This window comes from Coregonus clupeaformis, unplaced genomic scaffold (assembly GCF_020615455.1).
Source record: "Coregonus clupeaformis isolate EN_2021a unplaced genomic scaffold, ASM2061545v1 scaf2440, whole genome shotgun sequence".
NCBI classification, from domain to species: domain Eukaryota; kingdom Metazoa; phylum Chordata; class Actinopteri; order Salmoniformes; family Salmonidae; genus Coregonus; species Coregonus clupeaformis.
Window position 1 is genome coordinate 1 of NW_025535894.1, and position 19,765 is coordinate 19,765.

The 19,765-nt window shown below is 43.6% G+C and overlaps 3 long non-coding RNA genes and 1 other non-coding gene across 4 annotated transcripts; all 4 read right to left on the minus strand.

The window, feature by feature from the left end:
• Positions 1-4,712: 4,712 nt before the first annotated feature.
• LOC123488739 lies at positions 4,713-4,894 on the minus strand. The gene has a single exon (XR_006660253.1). It is a non-coding gene; the product is annotated as a U2 spliceosomal RNA (small nuclear RNA).
• A 3,345-nt stretch (positions 4,895-8,239) lies between these two features.
• LOC121566621 lies at positions 8,240-9,033 on the minus strand. Its single transcript, XR_006000951.2, has 3 exons — positions 9,010-9,033; positions 8,579-8,682; positions 8,240-8,392 (listed from the first exon to the last, which is right to left on the minus strand). It is a non-coding gene; the product is annotated as an uncharacterized LOC121566621 (long non-coding RNA).
• Positions 9,034-14,695: 5,662 nt separating this feature from the next.
• On the minus strand, positions 14,696-15,901 carry LOC121557760. Its single transcript, XR_006660251.1, has 4 exons — positions 15,704-15,901; positions 15,177-15,230; positions 15,026-15,091; positions 14,696-14,788 (listed from the first exon to the last, which is right to left on the minus strand). It is a non-coding gene; the product is annotated as an uncharacterized LOC121557760 (long non-coding RNA).
• Positions 15,902-15,910: 9 nt separating this feature from the next.
• Positions 15,911-16,458, minus strand: LOC123488738. The gene is made up of 3 exons (XR_006660252.1): positions 16,373-16,458; positions 16,184-16,273; positions 15,911-15,937 (listed from the first exon to the last, which is right to left on the minus strand). It is a non-coding gene; the product is annotated as an uncharacterized LOC123488738 (long non-coding RNA).
• Positions 16,459-19,765: the final 3,307 nt, after the last annotated feature.

Below are 19,765 nucleotides of genomic sequence, written 5' to 3' on the forward strand. Positions count from 1 at the left end.
GTGCTTGTTATGATGAGTTTCTCGGGTGTTCAAAGAATCAAGGATGCAAGGCTATACTGAGACACTTTGTAGAAAGTTAATACAATTATTTAATGATCGGTACCGGGTTCGTGACAGCAATGACCAGAGCTTTGCCCTTGACGCTACGAACTAACTAACAAAGAAGACACTCTACCTTATATAGCCTTTATTACCCTTCTGCTGGCATACATCTGGCAAGTCTCCATGGGCACTCCCTGTCTTTGATGTTCATCACTTTTTACCCCAAGTCACTATCCTGCCCATCACTCATGCTATTCTAAACATCTCTAATCTACCTTGACATAAGGAATGTAGACTTTATGGCCCCAAACCACTCATCTCTTAACTCTTTCCCTGTCCTCACAATCCTATGGCATGACATCATTACAGTGCTAATACCGTATTGGTCCGAATATAAGACGACCCTGATTATAAGACGACCCCCCGTTTTTCAACACAAACATTTAGAAAAACAGATTTGCAGACTAGATTTGCCGAACAAAGAACTTCATTTTATTTTAAAATAACAATATTAAAAACACAGTGAATTAAACACAAAGGCAAACTATGTACAGTATGATTCAAAATTAATATCAAGCAATAATAAAGCAACATTTTTAAATAACAGAGAAAATACAGGCCACACATTTAACTAAACTTAACAAAAATTCGCCAAACTTCTCCTCCGATGTCTCTCTATCCCTCACACACGTCCTCTGCCCCGCTGTGTTCGCTCTCGCTGTCATCGCTCCCCAGCTGCTCCGCTTCCACCGGCTCCTCCCAAAGCACGTCGTCCTCGCTGCCGTCCAATGCATTTGAGATGCAACATTTTTTAAAGCCATCGATGATGCTCTGTGAGGGAATAGCATCCCATGCATGCAGGATCCATTCACACAGTAGACTTCTCTCCGAAGTCTGACGGCAGGCGTTGGGCCAAACTCGTTCTCCGTCTAAGTGACAGTCCATTACGCCGCATCATCCTACGACACCAGCCGAGGCTGGCTTTAAATCCAGTGATGTTGAGCTCTCTGGCGATTTCCAGGGCCTTAACCTGGATGACAGCTCTGGTAATGGGCATTCCCTCACTTCTTTTTTCCCTGACATATTCAAAACCCTCCGGTCAACCTCAATGAAACGACCACTTTGAGGACCACGGAAGGATTTTCGCTGACTGTTAGCATCTTTTAGACGTTGTTTTTCTGCTCGCCATCTTCTTACATTACACTCAGTGACCCCGAATGTCTTGGCAGCTTGGCAGTTGTTAGATGACTCTGCCTTATTGACAACCATTATTTTGAAATTGGCATCATAGCTCCTCCGCTGTTGTTTATTGACCTGGCCCACTTTTGAGCCACTTGTCTCTAAATGGTCAGCCTGTCTTTCCATCTTTAAACACCGGTAACGGGCTGGTTGTTAAGGACGCCTCTTCCCTCCGTCCGAACGAATTTTGGCGCCATCTGTGCCCGCGAATGTGTATTGACATTTAAAGGGAGCGCCGAAGAAGAGAAACTGCGCTCTGAATACTAGACCCCGAATATAAGACGACCCGACTTTTTTGGACCTATTTCGAGGGGAAAAAAGGCCGTCTTATATTCGGACCAATACGGTACTCATTTTGGGTGCCGGTACTGTTTATATTAAGATGCAGGAGCTCCACAATACTTTTGAGCTAATACCTAACCTATAGTAGATAAACGCATAAATGACTCAAAATCCATTTAGTACAAGGTTACAGTTTGTTTTAGACAGCACTGTGTGCTAATTTCCTGAATAACCTTGTCTTCACTGTATTACTTCAATCAAAAACCAATTGTATTTCCTGTTCACACCATAGCAACATTTATTGATAAAGACAGAAACAACAGAATGTGTCTGAATATTAGTACACATGTAGAAAACTGATAATCATTACATTCAGCTTCAAAACAGTAGTGCGACCGTGAAATTGTCTCTATGTGATGCACCCGCACTGTCCTCACTGAAGTCCATTGACGCTGACCGAGAGTAGCCGCCATTTTACCAGCATGGGAATTTTACACAAAACCAATAATATGCTAAACGAACTCAGAAATATCAAATAAATTGATTATTTATGAAATTACCTTGAGAAAATTATGTACATCCACTCAGACAAACCCAAAGTCTCTAGCTATGTGACTTGTAAAATAGTTTTTATCACGTTCTTTCACTCACTCGGTTTGACACAAAAATAACACATCAAACCTTTACCAAACGTGATAATACCTTAACGGATGTGTTACCTAACATGGTATGACATGTTCTTTCGACAATAGAAAGTTTAAACGTGCTATTACATACCTGTAGTAATACATAGAAACGGACACAAAGGTTATCTTCTTGACTGCACAGTTCAGACGCTTTCTTTATTGTGAAGAATGGTGCCCGCCTGCCCGGAACTTCCTGTTCCCCCACTACTAACGGTCCGTGCATTCCGAGATCAGATTACAACATTTCATTAAATAACTAAAAAAGTGTAAACTGTAGAAATGTATTTCCCTTTATAGTTTATTAGCCTAAGCATGACCTTCATCCACATCATTTCTCTAGGATTGGAACCGGTTATAACCGAAAAATAATGTAAAAAATAACCGGAAACTAAAGTGTAAATACACTTTTCAGGAACAGCAGTTATTTTAAAAGCATGTAATCCAGGTAATAACCTTATTTTCCTTTCCGGGTATTTTTCTCCAGTCCCACAAAATCGCAACAAAGCTCACTCTAGAAACGTATTCCAGTTTCTGCCTGCCAGCTGGAATGGAAATCTTTGCCAGTGGGTGTGCGTGTGGAAACTACCTGCTCCTCCCCTCTGAAGCATAGGTTACTGTATCCTACTGACAACGTTACAAGCATGATTCAGAAATTAGGGAGATATGTTTAATTTGAGAAGAATGGATGAACTTTTTCAATGCTAGTTAAGGATACTATAGTCACCACGTTTCACATTGGATTTATTAACGACAAAAAGGTACGACCTGTTTTTAATTCTAGTGCGGCACTGCACAAACAAGGTTGTTAGCTAGCTAGCTAACATCTGCTCTGGTCCAACATTAAACCAACTCTGAAGTTCAGACATTCAAAGTTCCTCCATAGAAGCCGCTCCTCCGTAGGTATAATTATGTGGGCCTAATTCAGATAATGCAGGTCATAACACGATGCCCAGCTCTTCAATGCAAGCTTTCTCTATCCTCTAACGAGCTCTCCACACCCGCAAAATGTCGCACCTTACACTGATTGGCAGCACAGTGTGCTCTGAATGATTTTTCTTATACAGATACTCTGTGGTGTACTAGTGTATTTATTCTCCCACTTGGATGTCACTTCCACAAGCTTTAAATTGAGGGCCAGGTTGTCAGGATGGGTAATGTACTGTACACATTAATCACAAGTACTCCTAAAGATACACTTCATTTTAACGTGCTAAATCTTGTGTAACAACTAGTAATTACATTGTACTAACATTACATGTACTATGCTTTGAAATAGTGTCTTATTCTTCATCTGGGATTTGGATTTGTAAAATGTATTATAAAATGTATTTAATATATGTCTGATCAGGCTCAGGTAGCATCAGGTTTGTATTTTCATGCTGATCAAAGCTCTAATCAAATCCAGACATTTATAAGCGTTATAATGCTTTTGAATGACACTTCCGGTTTTGGCGGAAAATACCGGGTTACCCGGGAGAAGAGTGATTTATTCTCGGGATGGAACATTTGTATAATATCGAGGAAATATTAAACCCTGATGCGCATACCAGTTGATTCACAAGACACCAACTAAGTAACTTACATATACGGTATCTTCATTAGGCCTAATGGCATTTCATGTCCATGTAAAATAAAGACAGGCTATTTTTATTGTTCATATTATTTGCGTTGATGATGTATTGAAATCAAGTGGTTCAACGTTCAAATTCGACGGTCAGTGGAACACTTGCGCCACCAAGTGGACAATTGCTCAGTTCCCTTGTGGCATCAACTCTACCAGAGATATTTGAATTAAAATCAAATGTTATGTCAATATTATTATCTCTAAATTGATTCCCCCACCCGTATTTCATATATTATTATTCAGATTTAGCTGTTAATCTGGATTTAATTTATAAACACTTTCTGTCATTTCCGATTGGAGGGCAGATGACCACGTGACTTACGAACCTACAAAATGTGTTACTTTGTAACAGTCAAAAGTGGTTATTCCCAACGTTGATCAACTCCCAATCTATACCAAGATTTTTTAAAGCATTATCTTTAAAGCATTATCACTGTACCATTTACACCCTGTATCCTGTGCATGTGACGAATAAACATTGATTTGATTAGATAATAATAATATGCCATTTAGCAGACGCTTTTATCCAAAGCGATTTACAGTCATGCGTGCATACATCTTTGTGTTTGGGTGGTCCCAGGGATTGAACCCACTACCTTGGCGTTACAAGCGCCGTGCTCTACCAGCTGAGCTACAGAGGGACCACATAGATGATTAACGCACCATTCACATCAGCTATCATAGTCAATATAACAGTGACTGATTTCACCGTCACTTTCTAGCCATCATTGCCATTGAGATGAAGATGGTCAAACGTGAAAATATAAAATACATCGTGATCCTAATGGAATATAACAAAGCAATTCTGTTGTCTTTGCCTGCTTTATCTTTACAATGACAGGGGGTGCACCGTTCCTGGAGGTACTGCAATACCAGGTCGATGCGTGGAGTGGACGGAGCAAGCCCCTATTCCATCTCCCTGTTCCAAAAATCAATTTAATATATGGTCCCCAAATAGGGGACGTATCAGATATTAAACTGATAAGAACAGATTTTATTTTTTTTCACATTCAAATACAAGTACAAATTCAGTGCATAACGTTGTACATAACATGGATTTACAAAAACAGTACCTTAACCGTATCAAAATAGCAAAACTCCTAAAAAAAAAGTGCTGTTCTGAGTAACCTGACCAGCTAAAAGGCCTACATTCAAGAGAAGCATGTAAACAATTGCCTCTAACAATCTCCCAAAGCTGATCTTTCAAAGGAATAAAAACTATTATAGAAATAAAAACGTACACATATACCAAAGGGAACTCTGAATAAACCTCAGTGTATATCGAATATTTACAAAGCCTGCATTTCAATTTACATGACAGAATACAGTTATACATAGGCCTATATATAGGCTACAAAAAAACGTTTACAAAGAAGGGTATATCCCTTTCCATCTATGTTTAACAGACTCTCCCTGAACCCATTCCCTCGTAAATTTCTCCACATCATTTTGATCTTTTAAATGTACTTCTTGTAAAAAACACACAGAGAAGCAAATGGAGGACAAATGGGAAAAAACAGTCGCCCTTTTAACGGGGTTCCTAAGCCCTCTAGCGTTTATGCTAGCTATGTTAAAAAGGGACGACATGGGGAAAGGAGGGAAGCAGACAACTATCTAAATATGACATGAATTTCCAGACTCACTTTAAGTACAGTTCCTCGTTAGGAGGCCTGTCTGGGAAACGGTGGTCCCCAGGGGGAGGAATGTCCACAAAGATAGGGGTCGGGAAAACACTTTCCTCCTCAGTCAGTGTGGGTGCTGGAACACCGCTGGGTGCGAGACCGCTGCTGTCGGTAGAGCTCGCGCCTGACAGGGAAAGCAGAGTCTCCTCTGCGCTGCCCGGGTTTCCCGCGCTTTTCTCCTCAGACTCATCGCTTGCAAAACAACTGAAACGATTCCCCCCAGGGGCGGACTCCTCCGTCGCCTCCATGCGGATGAGTGGGGAAACAGGGCTCATCTGCTTCCTCTTGACAGAGCACTTCCTCCTCTCTCCCACCGTGGTCCAGCTCTCCCGGAGCAGAGGGCGCGGTGGGCTCTCCCGTAGCCTCCTCCATTTGCTTGCTCCAGCTCCTGTCCCCCGCTCCGCTCCTCATGAGGTGATGATGGCGCCTCACTCCCGCTCTCCTCAGACTCTCGCAGTTCTCTCTCTATCACTAGCTCCTTCACGACCTCCTCAATAGCGCGTAGCTCTATAACTTTTCCCTCATCTGCTCTTTTTCCCGCTCACCGCTCTGGCGTAGGAGGGGGGCTGCCTTTGGGCAGTGACGGAACAGGTGCTCCTCTGAGCTGCACAGACTGCAGCGCTTAGGCACGGTGCAATCCCTCATTACATGGCCGAGGGCCCCACAGTTTCTGCACCTTGTCTGGGTGCAGGCATCAGCGAGGTGCCCGTCCGTGCTGCACTTCCTGCAAAAACGAGGCTGCCCAGCATACATGAGGTAACCCCTGTCTGCACCGATAGAAAAAGACGCGGGAGGATGGAGGTAGCCATCATGGCCGCTCTCGTCTTCCTTTAGCAGCACGCGAAACTGCCTCTTCCCTGTCCAGATGCCTAGGGCGTCCTTAATGTCTCTCACTCCTGGCAAGATGGTCAGGTACCGGCTGAGGTAGCACACTAGCGTTTCTTCAGTGACCCAGGGGTTGAACATGTGCACCGTTAGCACCCTCAGATTGTGCCTGCACAGGGACTCAACTTGAAAGCTACTGAGGGCGGGTGCTGTCGAGTTCGCTCGGAAGAGCCCTCTCACCTCCTCCAGCCTGGTGATGGTGTAGAACGACACATCATAAAACTTATCCGGTGTGTTTTGTTGCAGACAGTGCACATCGTCTGCTGTCAACCGTAGAGGTCCAAAAAAAACTTCCTTTCCAAAAATAACTCTTTCCATCAACTTTTCTTTTCCAGTCCATTGAAAAACGCAGCGTGTTCTTCAGTCCGCGGCTGCCGACTGTGACGTGGGACGATGACGACATCGCTCCACCTTCCGGATCTCCTTGGTTACTGCAACTTGATCTTGATCTTAGCTAAAAGGCCGAGAAGCGATACCGCAATGCTTTCGGGAGGAAGCTGCCGTTCTCCGACACGTCATATTCGATGACGTTTACACAAAACGTAACTCTGTAAACTGTCCACCAAATATCAAAGATAATGATTTAAAGAAAATCTTGTCGTAGATTGGGAGTTGATCAACGTTGGGAATAACCACTTTTGACTGTTACAAAGTAACAAATTGGTAGGATCGGAAGTCACGTGGTCATCTGACCTCCAATCGGAAATGACAGAAAGTGTTTATAAATTAAATCCAGATTAACAGCTAAATCGGAATAATAATATAAGAAATACGGGTGGGGGAATCAATTTAGAGATAATAATATTGACATAACATTTGATCTTATATCACATATCTCTAGTAGCGTTGATGCCACAAGGGAACTGAAGCAATTGTCCACTTGGTGGCGCAAGTGTTCCACCGACCGTCGCGTTTTCCAAGCAGTCCTGTGTGGTCCATCCAACTACATTTGAATGTTGAACCACTTGACTTCAATACATCATCAACGCAAATAATATGAACAATTAAAATAGCCTGTCGTTATTTTATATATCTGTAGAGCCTTGTACGATAAGACCAGGGTGAGGATGCCTTCATAAAGTTGCCCTCCTAAATTACTTAGAGGCCAAACTTCAAAGATGTCTGAAACTGGAATATGTTTCTAGAGTGAGCTTTCCCAGCTAACACAATTACGTTCCAGGACGTGACCAAAGTTATTTTAGTCCCTAGATAAGTCATGATAACGTTATTGTGAAACGTTCCTTCTACGTAGCTGTGGTGTCCGCTGACAAAACGTATGTCCCAAGTCTTTTCAGGACGTAGAAATGTGGGGGATTTTAAACCGTTAAATATGTGTATTTTTAAGTCAACCACATAACGTTGCTAAACGTCAGAAAGTACGTTGAGAGACCCATAAAATGGAGTTTCTGGTAACATAACTTTAGTCAGTGGGTACCTATAGTACCACTAAGGCACGTAACAGTGTGATGGGGACAAGGACATTCCGGCTGGCCAAACCCTCCCCTAACCTGGACGACGCTGGGCCAATTGTGCATCACCTCATGGGTCTCCCGGTCGTGGCTGGCTGCGACACAGACAGGTATCGAACCAGCATCTGTAGCAACGCAGCTGCGATGCAGTGTCTTAGACCACTGCGCCACTCGGGAGGACCCTTAAGACACGTCATTTAATCTACCCTGAACATATACACAGTGTCCTGTCGGTAGGTGTCCACTGACAAAATATGCAAAATGCCTGAAAATAAGTTCTTTTTTTACTTAAACTGTAACACAATAGATTCATAAACAAAATTACAGCAATAAGCTCACAAAATAACAAGTCAGTAAAAACATGAACACTGCACTCCAATCAAGAACTGTAAAACTGCTTAAAGCTAAAAGTGAATAACTATGTTATGTTTATTCAGGTGCTGCTGCTCCATCCTCATCCACAGTCTCTTCCTCGACCCGCTCCTGGAAGTCAAAATAACACAAACTGGTCATTATTTTCCTTAAACAAATGATCAAAATGCCGGTTTAACGTCGACTCCCTACTACATTCCTTTTTTACTAGCACAATAATTTAGTTAAATTGACCGACTGGATTAAAGTGAAGTAAAAAAAATCTAAACAATCATAAAGTGTTATTTTTAATCATACCTTTCTCTTACTCTTGAGCCGAGCTGGTGCATGTTTGAGAGCGTCTGCTATTTTGTCATCTACCTCTTGGTAGGTAGCCTTGGGGTGTGCTTTCAGGGACGCTCCTATGTTGTGAAAAATAATTGTAAATGGTACATTCCATGTCATATCATTACTTTTCCACCTATGCTGGATGAGACAGAGATTGGGTATTGTCCCCTCGTCCCCCATAGGCAGTTTTGGCCATGAGACCTCTCTCCTTCACCTTTCCCTTGTCCTCTCTCTCCGATCTTAACAGGTGGTAGGATTTCACATTCATTGGTAACTGCCTTGTTACTGATTTAATTCATTTGAAATGTTAATAAAAACACATTTGACTTACCATCACTTGACCAATAATACTATCTACTAAATAATAATAAATAAGGATCTAAACTTGTGCATTTACTTACTTGTGACAGCATCATAGATTGATAGCTAATTAAAGGCCCTCTTCCCCTTCCTGCCCTTCAAGGAGTAGCCTGTCCACAGTTCCTCTGTTCTAATTTTTCTCATCATTCGTCTGATTCCTGAGCCCAGGTCCAGGCCACAGCAGAGGGTCAGGTATCGGATCTGATAAAAAAAAAAAAAATCCCACTAATTTGTGTGTTCCTCAGCTAAAACAGCTGGCCATACAGTTCTGATTGATAGTAATGAGAAATCATTTTTGTAGTGTATCATGTAATCATGGGCTAAAACTTGTGTAAACAGGCAGAGGGCTGATCGTTTCTTTTTAAGATAAGTTAAATACCTCGATCGTATGAACTCTGTACGGATCATCTCCAGTTCCACCATTATCCTCTATGGCCTCCATAACTTGGTTCAGAGCAGTCCTGAACTCTGTACGGATCATCTCCAGTTCCACCATTATCCTCTATGGCCTCCATAACTTGGTTCAGAGCAGTCCTGAACTCTGTACGGATCATCTCCAGTTTTACCATTATCCTCTATGGCCTCCATAACTTGGTTCAGAGCAGTCCTGAACTCTGTACGGATCATCTCCAGTTTCACCATTATCCTCATCTCCACTGCTTGAAGATCTGCAAAATAATAAAAGACTCAACAGTTTTGCTGCAAGTAGCGTGACAATACAAGCCATGAGTACCAGGCAGGACATGGATCAAGGCTATGTGAAATACCTCGATCAAAATATCCACCCTTCATATATATTAGTAGTATTGATAACCATGTATCTGCTGACAGCCAAACAATTTGGAATTGATGTTGACAATACAAGAGAAGCAACATGTTGTAACATATAGGCACATATAACTTGTGTGAAACATTGTATTCTATTCTTATGATTGGTAGGGGGTTATTATGTCTGAGTGAATGGGCTGCTTCTACTTTAACATCATGCTGTGTGACTTGTCTTTCTGTCGCCCTATGCGTTTTACATAAAGTCTCCTACATGGAGAGTCTGCTTCTCTGTCTGCTTCTCTGTCGGCTTATCGGTCAGGCCGTCTGCTTCTCTGTCGGCTTATCGGTCAGGCCGTCTGCTTCACTGTCGGCTTATCAGAACTACAGAGTTGGTTTAACGTTGGAACAGAGCTAATGGTAAAAACAGGTCCTACCTTTTTGTCGTTAATAAATCCAATGTGAAACGTGGTATCCTTAACTAGCATTGAAAAAATAAATGGAATGTCCTCATTCTTCTCAAATTAAACATATCTCCCTAATTTCTGAATCATGCTTGTAACGTTGTCAGTAGGATACAGTAACCTATGCTTCAGAGGGGAGGAGCAGGTAGTTTCCACACGCACACCCACTGGCAAAGGTTTCCATTCCAGCTGGCAGGCAGAAACTGGAATACGTTCCTAGAGTGAGTTTTCCCAGCTAACAAAATTACGTTCCAGGACGTGACCAAAGTTATTTTAGTCCCTACATAAGTCATGATAACGTTATTGTGAAACGTTCCTTCTACGTAGCTGTGGTGTCCGCTGACATACAGTGAGGGAAAAAAGTATTTGATCCCCTGCTGATTTTGTACATTTGCCCACTGACAAAGACATGATAAGTCTATAATTTTAATGGTAGGTTTATTTGAACAGTGAGAGACAGAATAACAACAACAAAAATCCAGAAAAACGCATGTCAAAAATGTTATAAATTGATTTGCATTTTAATGAGGGAAAGTATTTGACCCCTCTGCAAAACATGACTTAGTACTTGGTGGCAAAACCCTTGTTGGCAATCACAGAGGTCAGACGTTTCTTGTAGTTGGCCACCAGGTTTGCACACATCTCAGGAGGGATTTTGTTCCACTCCTCTTTGCAGATCTTCTACAAGTCATTAAGGTTTCGAGCCTGACGTTTGGCAACTCGAACCTTCAGCTCCCTCCACAGATTTTCTATGGGATTAAGGTCTGGAGACTGGCTAGGCCAATCCAGGACCTTAATGTGCTTCTTCTTGAGCCACTCCTTTGTTGCCTTGGCCGTGTGTTTTGGGTCATTGTCATGCTGGAATACCCATCCACGACCCATTTTCAATGCCCTGGCTGAGGGAAGGAGGTTCTCACCCAAGATTTTACGGTACATGGCCCCGTCCATCGTCCCTTTGATGCGGTGAAGTTGTCCTGTCCCCTTAGCAGAAAAACACCCCCAAAGCATAATGTTTCCACCTCCATGTTTGACGGTGGGGATGGTGTTCTTGGGGTCATAGGCAGCATTCCTCCTCCTCCAAACACGGTGAGTTGAGTTGATGCCAAATAGCTCGATTTTGGTCTCATCTGACGACAACACTTTCACCAAGTTCTCCTCCGCCACACAAACACAAGAGGGTAGGGGCCGGGTGGGCATTCCGCCTCGGAGGCGGATCCGGCTCCGGGCGTGACTACCACCTTTTCTCCACCTCCCCGTTGCGCCCCTGGTCAGGTCCCGCTGACTGGAGCTGGACCCGACGACGGTGGACCAAACCTTACCGGCTCCGGACTGGAGCCGCTGGCCGGAGCTGGACTGGACACCGGTGGAGCGGATTGCTCTGGCTCCGGAGTGGATCCGCTGACTGGAGTTGGACCGGACTCCGGTGGAGCGGATTGATCTGACTCCGGAGTGGACACACGCACCACTGGCTTGGCGCGGGGAGCAGGAACGGGCCGGACCGGGCTGACGACGCGCACCACTGGCTTGGTGCGGGGAGCAGGAACGGGCCGGACCGGGCTGACAATGCGCACCACAGGCTTGGTGCGGGGAGCAGGAATGGGCCGGACCGGGCTGGCGACGCGCACCACTGGCTTGGTGCGGGAGCAGGAACGGGCCGGACCGGGCTGACGACGCGCACCACTGGCTTGGTGCGAGGACAGGAACAGGCCGGACCGGGCTGGCGACGCGCACCACTGGCTTGGTGCGAGGGACAGGAACAGGCCGGACCGGGCTGGGAACACGCACCACTGGCTTGGTGCGGGGAGCAGGAACAGGCCGGGCTGGACTGGGAACACGCACCACTGGCTTGGTGCGGGGAGCCGGAACGGGCCGGGCCGGACTGTGAACACGCACCACTGGCTTGGTGCGGGAGAAGGAACAGGCCGGGCTGGACTGGGAACACGCACCACTGGCTTGGTGCGGGGAGCCGGAACGGGCCGGGCCGGACTGTGGAGGCGGACTGGAGGTCTGGAGCGGAGAGCTGACACAACCTGTCCTGGCTGAATGCCTATTTCCACACAATATGTGAGGCATCAGCACAGGACGACAGGGCTGTGCACTCGTACTGGCGCTACAGCACGTGGCACTGGCGCAGGATATACGGGGACCGAGGAGGCGTACTGGAGGCCACGAGCATTGAGCCGGCACACCCCGTCCTGGCTGCATGCCCATCTTAGCACGACACGTGCGTGGTGCTAGCACCGGACGTACAGGACTGTGCCGGAACACTCACGGCACAGTACGTGGCTCCGCATAACACTGAGCCTGCCCAGTCTCACGCTTCCTAGCCTGAGTATGGGGAGTTGGCTCTGCTCTAACTCTAGGCTCCGCCAACCACCCTTTAGCCCCCAAACATTTTTCTTGGGGCTGTCTATCGGGCTTCCTCCTCGGCCGGTACCCTCTGTGTTGCCACTGCTCCTCTCTGTAGCGTGCCTCCACAGTCTCCTCCCAAGGACGGCGATCCATTCCGGCCTGAATCTCTTCCCAAGTCCAGGATCCCTTCCCCGTCCGGGATCTCCTCCCCAAGTCCAGGCTGTCTGTTCCTGGACACGCTGCTTGTTCCTCTTTAGGTGGGATATTCTGTCACGCACGTTGACTGATGACTCGTGGAACCAAGGCGCAGCGTGATAAGCGTACATCTTTATTGATACACAACACACGAACAAAACAACAAAACGAAACGACACGTGAAGTCCTGAGGTTACATACACCAAACCTTTACGGATCAAGATCCCACAAACTAACTGGTGCCAACAGGCTGCCTAAGTATGGTCCCCAATCAGAGACAACGAGCTACAGCTGCCTCTGATTGGGAACCACCTTGGCCAACATAGATCTAAACGATCTAGAACAAAAACATAGAAAACTAAACATAGAAAAATCCACACCCTGGCTCAACATTTAAGAGTCCCCAGAGCCAGGGCGTGACATCATGGGCTAAAACTTGTGTAAACAGGCAGAGGGCTGATAGTTTCTTCTTAAGATAAGTTAAGTGTTAATTGGGGAAATCAATCCAAACACTAAATAGGCATATGGCATATATGACAACTGCATTTCGTTGACATTAAGATATTTTGATTCAGTAATATTGCAGGTTGCAATTCTCTCTCAAATCTGGACGCATTCAAGGGGCTGTTGATAAACAGCTAACTTATTTTTGTCAATTGCTTTCAAAATACTTGATATAGATTTCCCATTTTTACAAACAGATAGATTTTAAATGGCCATCCCTACCATTTCCCTTCGATAGTGGGAGTCTTTAAGTGTTTCACAGATATCCTTTAGTTCCTCATTTGTTTCTGCAGGGTTTTGCAGCATTTCAAGTTGCCCCAAGGACTCTGACTCCTTTGGCTGCCGGGCCTCTATGGCCTCCATAACTTGGTTCAGAGCAGTCCCTGAACTCTGTACGGATCATCTCCAGTTCCACCATTATCCTCTATGGCCTCCATAACTTGGTTCAGAGCAGTCCTGAACTCTGTACAGATCATCTCCAGTTCCACCATTATCCTCTATGGCCTCCATAACTTGGTTCAGAGCAGTCCTGAACTCTGTACGGATCATCTCCAGTTCCACCATTATCCTCTATGGCCTCCATAACTTGGTTCAGAGCAGTCCTGAACTCTGTACGGATAATCTCCAGTTCCACCATTATCCTCTATGGTCTCCATAACTTGGTTCAGAGCAGTCCTGAACTCTGTGACGGATCATCTCCAGTTTCACCATTATCCTCTATGGCCTTCATAACTTGGTTCAGAGCAGTCCTGAACTCTGTATAGATCATCTCCAGTTTCACCATTATCCTCTATGGCCTCCATAACTTGGTTCAGAGCAGTCCTGAACTCTGTACGGATCATCTCCAGTTCCACCATTATCCTCTATGGCCTCCATAACTTGGTTCAGAGCAGTCCTGAACTCTGTACGGATCATCTCCAGTTTCACCATTATCCTCTATGGCCTCCATAACTTGGTTCAGAGCAGTCCTGAACACTGTACGGATCATCTCCAGTTCCACCATTATCCTCTATGGCCTCCATAACTTGGTTCAGAGCAGTCCTGAACTCTGTACGGATCATCTCCAGTTCCACCATTATCCTCTATGGCCTCCATAACTTGGTTCAGAGCAGTCCTGAACTCTGTACGGATAATCTCCAGTTCCACCATTATCCTCTATGGTCTCCATAACTTGGTTCAGAGCAGTCCTGAACTCTGTACGGATCATCTCCAGTTTCACCATTATCCTCTATGGCCTTCATAACTTGGTTCAGAGCAGTCCTGAACTCTGTATAGATCATCTCCAGTTTCACCATTATCCTCTATGGCCTTCATAACTTGGTTCAGAGCAGTCCTGAACTCTGTACGGATCATATCCAGTTTCACCATTATCCTCTATGGCCTCCATAACTTGGTTCAGAGCAGTCCTGAACTCTGTACGGATCATCTCCAGTTTCACCATTATCCTCTATGGCCTCCATAACTTGGTTCAGAGCAGTCCTGAACTCTGTACGGATCATCTCCAGTTTCACCATTATCCTCATCTCCACTGCTTGAAGATCTGCAAAATAATAAAAGACTCAACAGTTTTGCTGCAAGCAGCGTGACAATACAAGCCATGAGTACCAGGCAGGACATGGATCAAGGCCATGTGAAATACCTCGATCAAAATATCAACCCTTCATACATATTAGTAGTATTGGTAACCATGTATCTGCTGACAGCAAAACAATTTGGAATTTATGTTGACAATACAAGAGAAGCAACATGTTGTAACATATAGGCTAGCATAATATACCTTTAATGTATCCAGCAGGCATCTCAGAAGCCACAGGATCATCAAGCAGGGATGGCAGCTCTTGGTCTAAAATATAAGAAAAAAATCATGCTGTTATTTAAACTTTCTACATTTACAATTTCGAGATCAATATCTTGATGGCTAAAGAAACCTGATTCTGATGCTCTGTCTTGGCCAGCTTCTTCCTGGCTGCCACTTGGACTAACTGAGAAAACAGAAGGAAAAACATGAAGACATACTTTGCTTTTGAAACTGGCACAGAACCAAACGTGAAGGGATGTCAGTCAGGAGCTCAGTGGGAAGGTTAATGAATCCCAACAAAAATAAATGCTAAGCATAATTTATTTATTTTATTATGCTTTTAGTTTGATGGCAAATACATACAGATATTTACAAACATGGCATCACACTTGTGTTTTACCCCAGAAGAATAGGGTGATTTCACTACTGTTGTAAATACAAGCTTCACCCATACACAGCACCACAAGTATTTGGAAAGTTCTAACAGTATGCACAAAGTAGTAATAAGACTTTAAATAACCTCATATGCAAAAATATGATGGTAATTGTATTCTATTGAGTGGCTTTGAAAGGTTTGTAAAGCTATAATACTTCATACAATTCAATTGTTTACCCTAAAACTAATTGTTTACCCTAAAACTACAACCAGACACTTACTGTCGCTCTGGCTTGAGGTGGCACATGGCCTCAAGTCCTCTGCATCTGCAACTTCAGAGAATATCACAGATGTCAAACTGTTACCACATTTATAGTACACACTTAACAGATTTTCCTGTTCATCCCATACAGTTGGTAGGAACAGAACTTTGAGAAAGTAGGCTTGTTTATCAGACTTGAAACATTATGTACCTTGTTGTAGGGTCATTTCAAAGACACTGGCTCTTGAAGTTACTAAAAATAAAGAACTGTCACACTTTTGGTCACTAAATAATCAAGTATGTCAAGATCAGATGGGTGTGGTAATTTCTTGTCATATCAACTGTCATTAGGTCATGATTTCATGCCGTCTCAATTTAAGACTAGTACTTGCATTAACTGTATGCTTTTCTTCACCCACATACTTGAATGTGTGTAAAACTTACCATCAACTTGCTGATTATACATTCAATGACCTAGTAGCCTAATGCAGGATCTTACCACTAGGGGCTGGTGGAAGCTGTGGCACTGTACGCTGGGCTTGTCTGGGTTCATTTGTCTTTTTCTGGAGTGCTTCACTTCCATCATCATCTTACGAAGGACAATACAAAAAAAATACTCATTTATTTCATCTACTTCCTGATGCATGTAATACACACAATGGAATAAGAGCAGTTAAGAAATCCTCACCAGGTGGCTCTACACGGAATCTGATTGGTTTAGTCACCGCCCTCTTCGCTGGTTCCTCGTCAGATTCAACATTGGAGGTGTCAACCCCCCGTTGGGCTCGTTGCTCTGCCACAGAGTAATCGTCTGTACGTGCAATAAACATTGTCATAAATAGTACACTGCTCTGGTACAACTTCAACATTGTTCTCTTTGACAAAATGTACAACATAATAATGCTGTATGCCCTGTGCAGAAAAACAAAACACCAATTCCACACTGTTCAGTCTCTTGATTTACCAGCCAAGATAGTTTGCATAACTAATACAGCTTGTGAACTTGGCTGTAGCTAAATGGGGCTTGCTACAGGCTGTGCAAGATGGTAAGCACAACACGAGTGCACCTGTCACAGCCATAGTAGCCAGAATACATCTTTATGCATTTTACCATGGCTTTTGCAGGGGCATCACGTTACAGAACAAACTTTCACTTGCAGTGTTGTGTCTCCCCACTTCAAGCCGGTCTGCATCAACTCTTTAAGCTCCAGCAAAGTGTCATTGAGGAATTCCAGGGAGCTTGGTTTCCATGATGCCATTGCAAGTGACAGAGGAAACACTGTGGGTGGTGATAGATTGATAGAGCACAAAAGTGGCCATAACGACATATTGGTACTTTTGAACAAAGGGAGACCATCCAGATTAAGGGATATTTCTAAAAGATTCAAATCTCCAACCACTGATTTAGGATAGATGCTTAGATGTTTCACTAAACTCCACCTTCACTTTAAATCTGACAAACTCCACATTAGACTTGACTTCAACAAAAACATTGGTGGTTTCTAGGAGAGTTCTAGCAGTGGAAGGCAAATCTGGGTGACCATTAGACTGCAGCATCTTCAGAAGTGCATCAACAGCATTGTGTTTCACTTGGAAATCACTTATCCAGGTTGCCAGGTCCTCTCTGAAGGTAGAATCTTTTTCAACATCATCATTGTCAGAGTCAGTTGTCTCCTGAATTGCACAACCAGCATTGGCTTCAGTCTCTGAATCTATGTCACTGTGTGATGGCAGTCTTGGCTTAGTACCACCTACTGCCTGGAGTTCACCATCTGACTCTTCCTCAGCGTGTGTTGGCAGTCTTGGAGGAGTACCACCTACTGTCTGGAGTTCACCATCTGACTCTTCCTCAGCGTGTGTTGGCAGTCTTGGAGGAGTACCTGCCACTGCCTCAACTTCACTATCTGACTCAATTTTCCTCTCAGATTCAGTAGATTCAACTGGTATCTTCACTCTTGGTGTCAGACTGGCTGATGAGACTAGATCCACTTTCATTGTCATTGACTTCCTTCTCTACCCTTTTTTTCTTAAGGTTGGTTTTCTCCCTTGACAATTTAGTCCAGATTCTATTGTATTCTCTCTTTTCTTGAAGTACTCGACATCCGTGTTACACCAGAGGATTTAACAGTCTGAAAATGATGAAACAATGATATGACAATGGCTCTACACATACAGTACAAAATGAAATTGGACTGCCTTACTTGTCCATTTAAAATGAATAACCAGTCAGACAACACATAGGTTTACCTTTTTTGAAGACATTTTCAATCTTTGGAACACTAAGTACAGAAACGGAAAGAACATTAATCTCTTCTACCCAAGACGTTATCCATAATATCCATCTTGAATCAGAACTTAAATGAGGAAAGAGATGACTACAGCTTCTCAGGCTATCGTGACACTGCAAGGCATTTGAATAATGTTGGTGTTATAGAACGGATAAATTGCACTTTTAATTATCTGGATTGTTTAAATTTAGTCAGCCCTTTAGTAAAAAATGTATCAAGCCGTAGCATGCATTATATATTTTTACGTGCTTATGCTAGTAATAGACCGATGTTGTTCTTCATCAGGACCTAAGAACACGATTACTCAACCCTGTAACACAGGCAGTGGTTACAAGCGGCACTATCCAAGTAACGTAGCTAGGCTAAACTATCTATTAGCCAACTGGCTAATTAGCTAACTGGCAAGCTTCCTCGCTAGTTAGATAGCCTGACATCATCAACATGTCTTTATCTGGGGAGCTGGGAGTACACTAAGTTACTTGGTTTAAATAGTACACGCCGGATAACTTACCTTTCGTAAAAACTTCCAAGAGGTGAACTGTGTTCGGTCAGTCGGAGTCAATGGCGTCTTCGCTGTTCAGCTGTGTTGTTTCACTTTTACCAATTAGTACGGTAGGTGTTTCTTTCTGGCTCCAGTCTCAGTATTGTTAGTTGCCACACCACACCCACTTCTATATTTGCAATGACGGATAATGGAGTCAAAAGGAATTGTAGTGTATTGGGATTATGTCTGGGTTAAATGTTTTTCATGAAGAAATGGAATGTTGTTTTATTTAGTGCAAGAAGGGGGGGATGTTTTATGATCTTATTTGAAATGTGGCGTTTGGAGGGTGACGCCCCAGGGGAGACTGGTGATTGGCCAGAAGAGGTAGCCCCTGTCTTCTTGTCATTGTTTATAAGTAGGACCTGAACGAAGGATACGTCGGAAGCATTCAGATTAAATTGGAACGATGCTACTCCAGACAACGCGTGTCTGTAATTTATGCTGTAACCTCGTGATAATGAATAAAAGCCTCTAAAACACGGTGCAGCCTAAAGCGGACTCTTTGTTGACAGCAATAATTGCCAGCATTCTCCCGATACTACAGAATATTCAGGATGAACCGTCGTCAGGCCTCCACTACTGCTAGCTGCTTTATAACAATTATTATAGGCTACATTCATAAATTAATATAATAACAAATATTATTTGTAGGTATCGTTCCCTCTTCCATAGGCCTATACTGAGGTCAAAATTACATTATTAATTTCCATACATTTATTACATCGGTAGAATTATGGAAAAATATATTGCGGAGGGGAAGAGCTGGATCCACTTCCTTTATGCTGGCCCCAATATCTTGGGATCTAAAGTACTTATTTAGAATGTAACAAATGTTCCTACACACTTAGAAAGACAACGTTACCAGTGTACCGCCACTTGACTTACAGACAACGTTCCAAAATGCATTGAAATCATTCTGATTGTAACGTTATATGAAGACAAAAACCATAGCTCTAAATGTAACGTTATGAAATGTTTCTAGGATATCTCCAAAATAACATGATATTCAGAACCTTTCATGGACTACCAAGGAACGTATTAAAGGTCCCATGATGTCCGTATAGCGACCAGATATTTATAACCTCTATAATAGTTATTAGAAACGTTATGAATGTGCCTGTAATGTCCCAAACAGGCTATGACATTCAGTACCTCTGGAAGACTTAAGGGGAATGTTACAAATGTCTCAGTTACGGTCCTTGTTACCTGGGTTGTTGCGATTTTTGGTGGACTGGAGAACAATTTTACA